Consider the following 12,462-nt stretch of genomic DNA (forward strand, 5'->3'; position numbering starts at 1 on the left):
AGTTTAGCCCACATCACAGTCAGATGCCTCAGCCTTCTCTGGCTCTGCTGCACAGCAGCACAGTGGGTGATGAAGGTGGAACAGACACAAGATGAAAAGCTATTTGGTTATTAGGCCACTAAAATGTAAATAAAGGTTAAATAAAACCATAATTTATGTTGAGCTGTCAGTTGAATCAGGTCCCACCTATGACATCTAAAGCACAAAGGAAACATCTCTGATAGATACATTGAGTTTAGGGACCTCTCTGTGAAGCATGGCGGTGGTAGTATCATGGCTGGAGTCTGTTTTGCTGCATCTGAGCCTGCACTGTGTGCCCTCTTTGATGGAACAATGAATTCAAAAGTCATCCATTTATCTTCTTTACCCACTTAACTATTTTTGTGATTATTCGAGTACTCGGATCACACGTAAATGTCATAGTTTTCCCATAGATACGGCTGCAGCTTCATTGCTTCAGTCCACGACCGCCTCCATACCTGTCGCCACAACCGTGTGTGTGTCCGACCTGCCAACAGCTCGCCTGGAACCCAGGGTCTCTTGCGCCCAAAACGCTGATCATCCCACTGCACCACGAGAGAATCATTCTCAACGATGTCACTAACGAGTCATTGAATACTAAATTAGTTGTCGATGCATTTTGTACTCAAGTACTTGAGTAATCGTTGCAGCCCTAATGTCATGGCATCTGTCTGTGAGCTGAACCACAAGAAGAACTGGGTCATACAACAAGGTGAAAAGCACAAACATCTGACAGCATTCCAATTATTGTGGAAGCACCTGAAGCAAACAAACCCAACAGCACCTCAGAACTGAAGCTGTTCTGTCCTGAGCAATGAGCTAAAATTCCTCCAAGCCATTATGGACGACTGATCAGCAGCAAGGGAAACTGTTGGAACTCACAAGGATGTCAGAGCAGAAAGGGTTCACATCTAAGGAGAAGGCGATTGCACAATAAGTTCTGATATTTGTAACAAAAAGCGTACAGTTTTTGACTGATCCTGCACATGTGCATCGTGTTGATGTATAAAAACTCTGGTGTGTGTGAGTATCATAAATCTTCCAGAGCTTGGTTTAAGCCTTTTAGATGGAGAAACTGTAGAGAACTGAGGTGCAGCGGAGGTTATTCGTTCCTGCTCATTCATCACCATGTTCACCTTCTGGGATTTGATCTAAAGAGGTCTCCTGGTGGACTCTAATCAAACATTTGGAGGCACCTTCCACCCCTCCTTGTTTGCCTACCTCCTTCCTGGCCTCCTCCTCCTCCTCCTCCATAACCTCTTGCTTGTTCCTCCTTCTCTTCTTCCTCCATCCTGACACTGATTGGAAGTGAAGAGACAAATTAATCGGGGAGCGCCAGGTTGCCAGCTTTCTCTGACGGAGGACATCCACAGAATTTTTTAGGGGAAATGCAACGTCAACTTGCATCAGTGGAAAGGGGCAGTGTGTGTGTGTGTGTGTGTGTGAGAGAGAGAGAGAGAGAGAGAGAGAGAGAGAAAGCATGGGTAGGAGCAGCACAGGGCCCATGCATAATCACCTTATTATATCCCTGTGAATGGAATAGTGAATTGATCTGATTAGAAGTTGGATGAGAAGAGAAGGCGAGGGGAGAGGCCTGGCATGCAGAGCAGCTCCAACTGAAAGGGGAGAGAAGTAGGCAGATTGAGAAGAACAAAGGATAGAGGAAGAGGAGGAAGAGGAGCTATCTGGACAAACCATCACCTCACCAGTGTTAAATGATACAAAACACATAAAAAACTGTATTTAAGAGACTGTGTTTTTCCTGACCATGCTGACAAAGCTGCTGGAACACGTCCATGCTGTCGTAACACTGCATCCCTGTATAAGAATCTGTCCCATCTGTGAAGCATGGTGGTGGTAGTATGATAGTTTGTTTACTGTATCTGTGCCAGGATAGCTCACTGTTATTGATGGAACAATGAATCTCGAGTTATACCAGCATGTTCTATGATGGTATGATCACATGTTTTGGACCATAAAACCTTAACCAGTTATAAATGCTGAACCCCAACAGTAAGTGAAGAAAATCAAAGTCACGTTCTTGATGTTGAAGCTCTACTGCTCTCCGCAGCATCCTAGAGATGGAGACCATCTCTAGGATGGCCAGAGACTCGGACTCGAGTCACACTTACGTTCCATAAACAAAGACTTGAATTGGACTTGGGTGAACAATGTTCATTTCATGGAATTATTTATTTTATTATTTCATTCATTTCAGTCATTTGAGACTTGAGACTTCACTATAAAACTTCAAACACGACTTGGACTTGCCCTCAGTGACTTGAGACCTGACTTGGACTTGGCTATATGGACCTATGTGTCTGTATGTGTCCCAGGATGAGGTGTCGTTGGGCCAGATGTTCTCTTCTGACCGTCCAGTGTAACCATGACTCATATCAGGGGAGGTAATTGTTAGCCGAATGTGGCGTTTGGCTCCTCCACCAGATGAAGAAGCTCGGTGGTCGCCCCTTTTTGACAGTGATGAAGATGTCACTGCTACTGGTGAACTCCTTGTGGAGGTCCAAGAGTTCTACAGAGAAAACTGTAATAAGTATTTACAGAAATTTGCTGCATGAGTGTGTTCATTCATCTGGCTCTGAAGTGTGTGCTTGTCAAAATGAACTTACAAAACCTGCAACAAATCTTCCTCTTTTGTCAGACAGTTATGTTACCATATGGCCAACACACATCAACACAAACTGTGTTTTTTTCTTGCTCCACACCTTAGCCTGTCCTATTTTTTTCTGTGAAAACTCTGTAATTCACCACAGAAAAGCACGCACACACACAAACACACAAACACAACACCCAGTCAGCAATTCTCTCAGAGGCACGGCAGTAGATCATAATTAGAGCCAATCAAAAAGAAGCGTACAGCCTGTTACTTCCTGCCAGCCAGTCAGTTAGTCCATCTGGCCGTACTCAGGCCTTCTGTGCTCCGCTAACTCTCTCACAACAAGCAAATAGATCGCTTTAGTTTGTGTGGAATAACTTGAATGTATGATCTGGCACAAACCGAACACACACACACACACACACACACACACCAGGTACCTGACGCCACACTCGAGCTGTCAGGTGTGAGGATTGGATTTTTAAAAATAATCTCTCTCCATCTCCAGGCATTGGAACACTTCACAAACTTTATGTGGACTGAGTGAGTTATGCTGATGACATTTTCTCTTACCTCATCTCTCCCTCTCACCTTTCTTCCCTCCGTCTGTCCTTCCATTTGTTCCTTCCTTTGCTCTCTCTCCTCCCTTCAGTGTGTGCCTCCTCCTAAATAATTGCCTCCCTCACCGACTCTCATTGTCCACTCATCTATCTTCCGTCTCCCTTTCTCTCTGATTACCATCCTGCAAATCAAGTTCATCCATCCCTTCGTGCCTTACATAGACTATACATAAAGATGGACGACATGCCTCCAGCTCCTCCCACTGTAGGAAGGCGAGGCCAAAATATCATGTAGGAAAAAGACACCTTGCAACTGCTCAAACATCCACATGGAGATCCTCTCTCTCCACCTTTTGCACAGCTTCATTGAACACATATCAATGTGATAAAAAAACTAGCTACAATGTCATAAACTACTTATTCGAGGAGCACTTTTAGTTTTTAGTTTCGTCTGCGTTTAACACCTATACCGCAGCCAGCCACCAGGGGGCAATCTAGATGATCCGATCCCTCTTAATGTAATGTCACACATATACGGTGCTCTCACACCTTCATTTTTAACAAAACATCTCCCAGTTGTTGCTGATCAGCCGGCTCAGCCGAGTGATCATTTAAACAGTGTGCCAATCAGATATAACACAATAAAGTTAGCGAACTCTGGCGTGGAGTTCAGATCACGACCCCCGAAACAGAGGTGGAGAATTATCCGTCAAACTCTGAGTCCTGACTCAGTCACGGTGCTGCAGCATTCTTCCAGCTGTTATTTTCAAACTGTGTGATTTGCATAAAATGTTAAATGTATGACAGGGAATAAACAACTTCCAGATTAACTTCCATCACGAAGCACAACAGCCCAGCACCATAAAATGATTTTGTTTGTTTGTTTGTTTTGTGACAGGCAGCGTATATTTTGAACTAATGCATTAGAATTTTGTGCCGGCAGTTTTGATGTAATGTAATTTATTGTTCTGTTGCAATGATTCGCTGTGATGATCCCTGACGGCTACAGAAAGCAGAATAAGCTACTGTATTGTTTTGAACAGACCAAAACACTTTGGCGGCAGCAAGCACAACAACTTCATCCTGTTTTGTAGGACCTGGGACCTGGGACTCCTGGGTGAGGGTTCACGGTGGAGCCATCTACTCCTCCTACCTCCTAACACAGTATTTTATTCCTTAAAACGGCCGATTTGTGTTTATGTGCACAGCTTCCCTATATAAGCGTCATGAAAATATGTCAAAACAACATTGGAGTCTACCTCACAGGATCTACTTCCTGTTTTGTGTTCAGACACACGTGCATAATCCATCATTCTTTATCTAATCAGGCAGATATTAAAAAAAGCCAAATATGAATTTTGATTGACATTTCTTGTCTTGTTAGGGACATCCCATAGTTGATGAAGTTCAGAGGCTTCCTCGCAGCTTCGTCATGAGCGGGGGTTTAATTAGCCTGAAGAGGAAACAGCTGGCCGCCAGCCCTTTAAAACAATGACAAGGTGCTCTGACCTCATTAACACAACATGGACAGGAAAACATTCTTCTCTTTGCATTCATTTACATTCTTTATGTGTTTTATTTTTGCAGTGACATTTAGAGCTGCCTCTCCACAAACTTCTGAAAAGGTTGGCACAGTGTTTTAACGGGAAATGAGCTCTCTTGTGACCCATTGTTGCGTGACTTTGCCATTCATGGAGGGTTCGCCTCATTTTGTGTCTACTGACAGACAGAAAATTAGTTTTTATAAAACATTGTCCCATAACCATAGAATGAGTTTATACCATTTTTAAAGCTGCCTTTCTACCACATAATAATATCCATTTTCAAATCTTAACCCTTAAAAGAGCTTGAACATATTGGCCTGTGGAGGTGTGTGTGTGTGGGTTTATCAAAAGCTGCAGACTTTCACTTACAGTCTGAGGTTTGAGGTCCAACAGCACCCTCCTCTTTTTTCTTCATGGTGTGTTTTTGTGCAGACCATGAACACATAGAGATGTGACTGGAGACACTTTAACTGACTACATCGTAATGTTCTGCTTTGGTCTGGAGAAAGGGAATTGGACTACATTTACCTGTGCATCATCCATCCAGGGTCACAGGGGGGGATGGAGCCTATCCCAGCTATCTATGGGTGAGATACAGGAGAGGTACAGGTCAGGTCACCAGTCCATCACAGGGCAACATACAGACAGACAACTATTCACACTCACACCTACGGGCAATTTAGAGTGACTAATTGGCATTTGAGTAACAACTAACAACCACTGTGCTGCCCCCCTGTGCATCATGTGACCTGCATTTGGCCCTGCGTGCTTCAAGGCCCTGTTCACACTGGAGAAAGTTAATCCAGCTAGAGTAGGATTGTATCTGGATAGTCTTTAAGCTGGATACGTTCAGACCTATTTTCAAATCTGGCTATCACACACACGTGTCTGTGCTCTATCCGGCTTATTCCGGCTTGTTTGCGGTCCTCCAAACCACTAGGCGGCGCCTCGTAATATACAGAGTCCGTTCAGGCTGCGGTAGGACCGTGTGTGCGCTTTTTAGTCCTGTGTCTCGTTTGTTCAGTTTTTTTACGGTTTAAAAAGCAGTTTATTCCTTTGAAGCCCTGTGGAAAATAAACTTGGGGCAAAGCTGTCGTAGTTCGGTGGTTGTTCACATACCACTTCTGTACACGACCCGGACACTGTCCCTGTGAACCAGAAGTATCACGTCGCTAGCCGGATTCGCTAGCCGGATTCGCTAGCCGCATTTGCGTTCAGACCTGAGCCACATTTGAGCCAATCTGGCTAGATCCACCTCCGAGAGGTGGATTGAAATCAACCTGGATATAGCCGGATTCGCTGTGTATCCAAAAAGGATATAAAGGATATATCCAGATACGGCCCGAATCCTGCTCTAGCCGGATTGATTTCCCCAGTGTGAACTGGGCTTAAAAAGGTATGTGGTCTAACGTGTCATGTAAACAAAGTTTAAATTAAAATCGATACTGGAATTATCAAAAAACCTCCAAACAGCTTTAAGAAAATCAATAATTCAACTTCATTCTTAAAAATGTATGTCACTTTCAGCCTAGAACTGAGTAATGTGGCCCCATTTCCTGAAGGTTTAGCAGCAGACGTTCTCAGGAGAGGAGCATCCAGGTCGCTCAGACAGATGAGGTGTTTCATTACAACCACAGCAGGTGCTGTTGTTTTGGGGCTGTCAATTAAAAAAAAATAAGGAAATAACTTTATCCTCTCATCAGTCACATTTACACACAGCTTTCTAAATTGCTCATAAAGTTTTCTCCTTATTTGTGCTCAATGAGCCACAGTCTCATACATCACAGCTGGCAAGGTGACCGAGCTGCAGTCTGGGTCATGAATGAGCGCACTGAATCTGACAGACAGATATGCACCTGTTTGTTTTTTCACTGCATCTTTTCTGGATTTGAAAATCTAAAAGGAAAAATAATGTGTTATTAAAGAAAGGTGATCGCACACATCTGAGCTGAGAAAATGTCTGACTGTGGTGGAAAAAAACACTGAAAAGGTTCAAATTGATTCTGGCATCAAGAAGTCCATTTAATCCACCTCTTTAAGCAGCGCTGTTGTGCTGGATACAGCTCATTAATATTGTCCCAAAACTTTTCCCATTCATCACACAAGTCAGATCTGCTGTAACAAAGCTCACCATTGTCTGCCTCAGCTGTGTGTGAGTGTGTGAGTGTGTCTGGCATTTGCCCTCCCTGCAAAGAGCAAGTCTGTATTTCATCAGCAGCGTGCTACTGTCCAGCAGACGGACAGAGGCTTTGCACCCTGTGTGGCTTCTTTAAAGCCTGGAGGGTCATTATTAATAAGTTGCTTTTTTTATGTCACAGATGCTGACTGTGAAAAGATGAGCTCAACGGCAGCGTGGCTCTGCATCAAAAAAACACTATTTCATGGGATGAATTCATACATTTGTGATGTGAATGTGAAGAAGCTGTTTGGAGCGTGCGTGCGTGAGTTTGTACGCTCACAGCTGACTCATGAATAAAGATTCGCTCCGAGTGCAGCAGCAGCAGCAGCTGCTGCTCACATGCTCTGTTGTCAGATTGGTTTGCGGCTCTCTCTAATTATAATCCATTTGAGCGCCGCTGCTTACATTTCATTTGATCGTGTCACTGTTGTACCTGCAGTCGATAAGATATAGGAGTGATGTTTCATAAGAGGATTCTCTCGGCGCTCTCGTCTTAACGAGGAAACACTGAAGAGATGCTTATGGTTTATTCTTGCTCATAGGAGATGATAGAACTAAAGAGAGAGAGAGAAAAATTACATATTTATACAGAAACCATGGAAATATTGGGCCGTACAGCAAAACTCTTCATTTACCAGCCAATGTTCTGACCTCACATATTAACACAAACTATGTTTGATCACTTTTGGGTCACCAGTAATGGATCTTTTGGAAAACTTTATGTCAGAAATGTGCCGTTTTTTTCATGGTTTACACTACTGATGCATGATATAATCAGAAGGAGATCGGCATCTTAAGATATCAGACTTAAAGGTCGGGTAGGAGATTTCATTCTGATGCACTTTTTGTTAAATTAGTGTAACTTCTCTTTACAATCCGTTAGTTTGGCATTAAAACAAAGAATATGAATCATCTGTGGAAGCTATAAAACACTAAAAACATCAGCCAATCCTCCGGGTGGACCCTGCGCGGAGTATTGGCTGGTTGTCACTCTCTTCCTGCTCTGCGCGCACCAGAGAGGTACGTGCATGATGGCCGAAGTCACAGACCGCAGCTCGTCTTCAGGTGATGCGCGTCCATGTGATTGGGAGGCGTGGCTTCGGGGTGAGCTCCGAGAGAAAGGGGCGTGTGTTTACTTTAAAAACCTGGCTGACTCTCACTGAGTTTTCAAAATCTCCTACCCTACCTTTAAATAAGACATCGAGACATCGACAGACTCACAATGATCCTCCAGTGATGAAAATGTCTTTTTGCATTTCTGTGGAAAAAATATGTTGTGACATCTCCTGCCATTTGGCAGCTTCTGCCGGTTCTAACAGGCCGACTACTTCAAGTGTGGGATGGGCTTGTAATTAGCAGCTGCCTTCTGGTGACACCAGATAAATTCTGGCTTTGCTGCTCACTCTCACTCTCTCTGTGTGTCCTCCAGCAGGATCCACTCTGATGTGGCTTTAGTCCACCCACACCCACACATACCATCTTACATTACCACATGCATACCACCGTTTTGTCTGCATGTGTTTTCATGTTTTAGGAGTTAACGTCATCAAATTAAATATTCCAACATCTTTTTTAGTGTTTTGTGGCTGGTATCGAGCTCAGAGCCACTATTGTGTAGTCCCTCCTCCCCTACAGAGAAACAGAGTCTTGCACTGTGCTAATCATCACAGCATAAAACACAGCTGTGACAAAAACCCACAAAACATTTGCAACAAGGCGCTAAAAGGATTCAGCCTCGCTGTGATTTCACTCTGTGCCTTAGACTGCATTCACTCTCCATCTCCACTGATCACTATGAAATAATACAATAAACAATAATAAATAAAATAAGATGACAACAATAAAACCTCAGTCAGTTTAAATCTTCAAACATCACAACATGCCCAGAACATGACCCACTTCACCCGCCTGCATTTCAAAGGAAGACCTGGATGAAGGCACATTCCACTGCACAGTCACTCCTCTGTGCCACTCATGTCTCTCCATGTTGGCCTCTTTAAAGCTATTTAAACGTCCTAAAATGTTTAAACCGATAACAGTTTTTCATTCCCACCACTGAAACTGTGCTAATAATTTCTTGGAAAACATCTGTCGAGTCATGATGCTGCAAAAACAAACGGTTATTGATCAAACGAGCTCATTGTGCAGCTGTTGAGAAGTTTCTGCTTCTCTCATCACTGGTGAAAGTTTGCATCATCGTACCAGCTCAGGTTATCTTTAATTTAAATGGAAATGAGACACTGGTCCTTATAGATCGAGGATCAGGTGCCTGATCAGTGCTTGATCAGCCTCTTCTCTCATTTGGTATGCTTGTGTGTGTGTGTGTGTGTGGATTCAGACCCTTACAGTGTGTACATGTTTGGATATTTTGGTCTTTTTGGGGTTTTTTTCTCCTCTCAAAGAGCTGATTGATGGTTAAAGCTGAAGGTTATGATGTTAAAATGCAAAATCAATACAAGAGAGGTCAATTAAAAAAGGCTGTGGACAATAAAAATGTACGTTTACATCAGGCAGTCATCATCTAATGATGATAATGGTAAAGGAAAGTAAAGGAAGCCACTTTTTATCCATCTGTGGTTAATCTAAAACTATATCTGAAGCATCGATTATGTCATCAATAGGTTGTGGAAGGCTCCAAACATCACCGCATTGGCAGCGTCACAGCCCATTTAACCTCCTAATACAGACATAAAGGTGGAGCACGAGTGGAGCTGAGGCTGCCGGCAGTCACAAAAGCAGAACGTCTGTATACAAGTGATGATGTCAGAGAAGGAGTCCATTACACTCACCCACTACAGCGTCACTCCATCCAGCAGATGTGGAAGATACAGATGTGGCAGCAGAAGTGTTGTCATCATCATTATTCAAAATGGCGACCATGGAGCTCCTTTTTTTTTATCCTGGGAGAGGAGGCAGAAGTCTGATGGTGACAGTTCAGGTGAACAGGGTGTGTGTGTGTGTGTGTGACTCCTGAATGGCAGCCATTACCACTGGGGACATGAGGGCTGTGGGAGAGGACCAGCTCTGCTCTAAAATCACACAGATTAGCAGCAGTAATGGTGTGATTTAGCTTTGTGTGGTGAGAAGACTGTAGGATCCACATTAAACATGTCAGATTGTCCTGACACTCACACTGAATCCACGTCTGATCAGAGCAAAATCTGGGATGTTTGTTGAGAATAGCCGTGGCAGCGTGTGGAAAAGTTCATATTTACCCTCCGTCCTGTTCTGCTGCAGTGTGATCTGTCTTCTCTCTGCTCTCAGCGGCGTGCAGGTCAGCATGACTTTTGAATTTCAAAATGTCCTTCTGGGCATTTCACAGTGGAGAGCCAAAACATCTTTGTTTGTGCGCTCTCACACCCACTAACCAGAGATAAGTGCACGGGCGAGCTTGTTAGGAGACAAATCTGAAAACGAGCCTGAGTCCAGCTGTCGATTCCAGATGGGAGACAGAAAGAGAGACTCGCTGCAATTAAACCCTCTGAAGGAGGCTCAGTGTGGACGGAGGTCATCTTCAGGGTGGGATGGAGGCTCAGGTACAGGCTCTCAGTGGTTATGTTAAGCAGGATGAAACACATTTTCCACTGGACAGACATTGTGTGTGCAGGTGTGTGGGTGTTAATCTCGGTGCATCCATGTGTGTGAAGAGTTATTGTAGTGACAGTGTTTATTCCTGCCTGCATGGCTGCTTCCATACATCAGTGGCAATGTCTCCTCTCCTCCCCCTTTACTTTATTTTCCTCTTTCCTCTCCTTTACTCCTCCCCTTTCTCTCCCTTCCTCTCATCCTCTCCTCTTTCCTTTTCTCGTCTCCTCTCTCTTTTCTATTACTCCCTTTTCTCTCCCCCTTCTCTCCCTTCCTCTCCTCTTTCTTCCTCCTCTCTTTTCCTCTTTCCTTTTATCTTCTTTCCTCTTCTCTTCTCCTCTCGTCCTGTCTCCTGCTCTTTCCTCTGCTTTCCTCCTCTCCTCTCCTCTCTCCTCTCCTCTTTCCTTTCCTTTCCTTTCTTTTTCTCTCCTTTCCTCATCTCCTCTCGTCTCCTCTCTCTTTTCTATTACTCTCCTTTTTCCTCCTCCTCCTTCTCTCCTCTCCCCTCCTCTTTCCTTTTTTCTCTCCTTTCCTCCTCTCTTTCCTTTCCTTTCTTCTTTTCTCCTTTCTTTTCCTCTCCTCTCCTCTCCTCTCCTCTCCTCTCCTCTCCTCTCTCCTTTCTTTTCCTCTCCTCTTTCCTCCTCTCCTCTCCTCGGCCCATATTTCCTTTTGTGAGGCGTGTGATGTTTTCTTATCTCCGTGTCACCGCCGCTAACAGATTGTCGTACATCTGTTCGTTGCGAACGCTCCCCTTTCCTCCCAGGTGGAGCTCGAGGTATCGTAAACACAGATGGAGTTTTTCTGCCACAGGGAGCACCTGGGGAGAAACACGGTGGCTCTGAAGAGGAACACGATGAAAAAACAAGTTATTGAGACTCACAGAATGTTGACCTGCAGGCAGTCACACACAAAAGCCCACAAAAAAAGCAGCCCACAGTGTTTGTTGTACAAGAACTTGTCCTTGTGAAACCTTCTAATCGTCACCATGTGATGTTATCTCTGTAAAATAATAGAAATTCCTTCACAGTTCATTAAGAATGGAGGGAATATGCAGTAATCAATATAAAGTGGCAAAGTGCTGCTTCTGTGTGTGTGTGTGTGTGTGAGAGAGAGAGAGAGAGAGAGAGAGAGGGAAAGAGACAGGCCTTTTAAGGAAAATGTGACCTTTTTCGCAATTTAATGTTGACTTTGAATAAAATGCACCGCTGTGAGTATTTATCAGTAACATTTACAGCTTCGCTCTCTGGAGACATTTGATGGCATCCACTTTAAATTCAGTCATTGTTCATATTCAGTTTACTTCAGCGGTGTGTGTGTGTGTGTGTGTGTGTCAAAATAATACATAAATGCAAATCACAACAACAAACAAGAGCAGCTAATATAAGCAAAACCACAGAACGTCTTTGTTTCGTGTCACGGCCGCCTCTCGACCTCCCTGAGTGAGAGCGCTGCCCGACACACAGCGCTGTGCTGCAGAGAGAGGAAGGGATGCATCATCCAGCAGCAAACACATCAACATGACTTTCTGAACAGCACAATTTAAACAGCAGTTCACAGAGGAAGCGTCGCTGCAGAGTTCCCTCATAACCACACAGTTCATAGCATAATGACGAGTTTTTTTTACTTTAGGGAAACAAACAGCTTTCGAATCCACTTCCTGCAGTCGTAAAATATTATTCTTACATTAGCTCAATTAGGGTGCATGAAGCGGCTGCAGGGCAGCTAAATGGATGTGAGGTATTCTTGGCCCTGGCAAAGGAAATCAATCAATATCTGCCTTTGTGTCAGAGACGCCATGATCAATGTTTTATATCACGAGGAGGCTATTTATCAGAGGGACGGACTGAATGTGAGGCACCTCTATGAAGAAAGTTGGAATAGTTTGAGTTCAGACATGTCTGATGCACAGAGAGGAAGGAACAGCTACTGTATCCATCCAGCGCTCACACACCAATCAGC

Source organism: Parambassis ranga, chromosome 4, assembly GCF_900634625.1.
Source record: "Parambassis ranga chromosome 4, fParRan2.1, whole genome shotgun sequence".
NCBI classification, from domain to species: domain Eukaryota; kingdom Metazoa; phylum Chordata; class Actinopteri; family Ambassidae; genus Parambassis; species Parambassis ranga.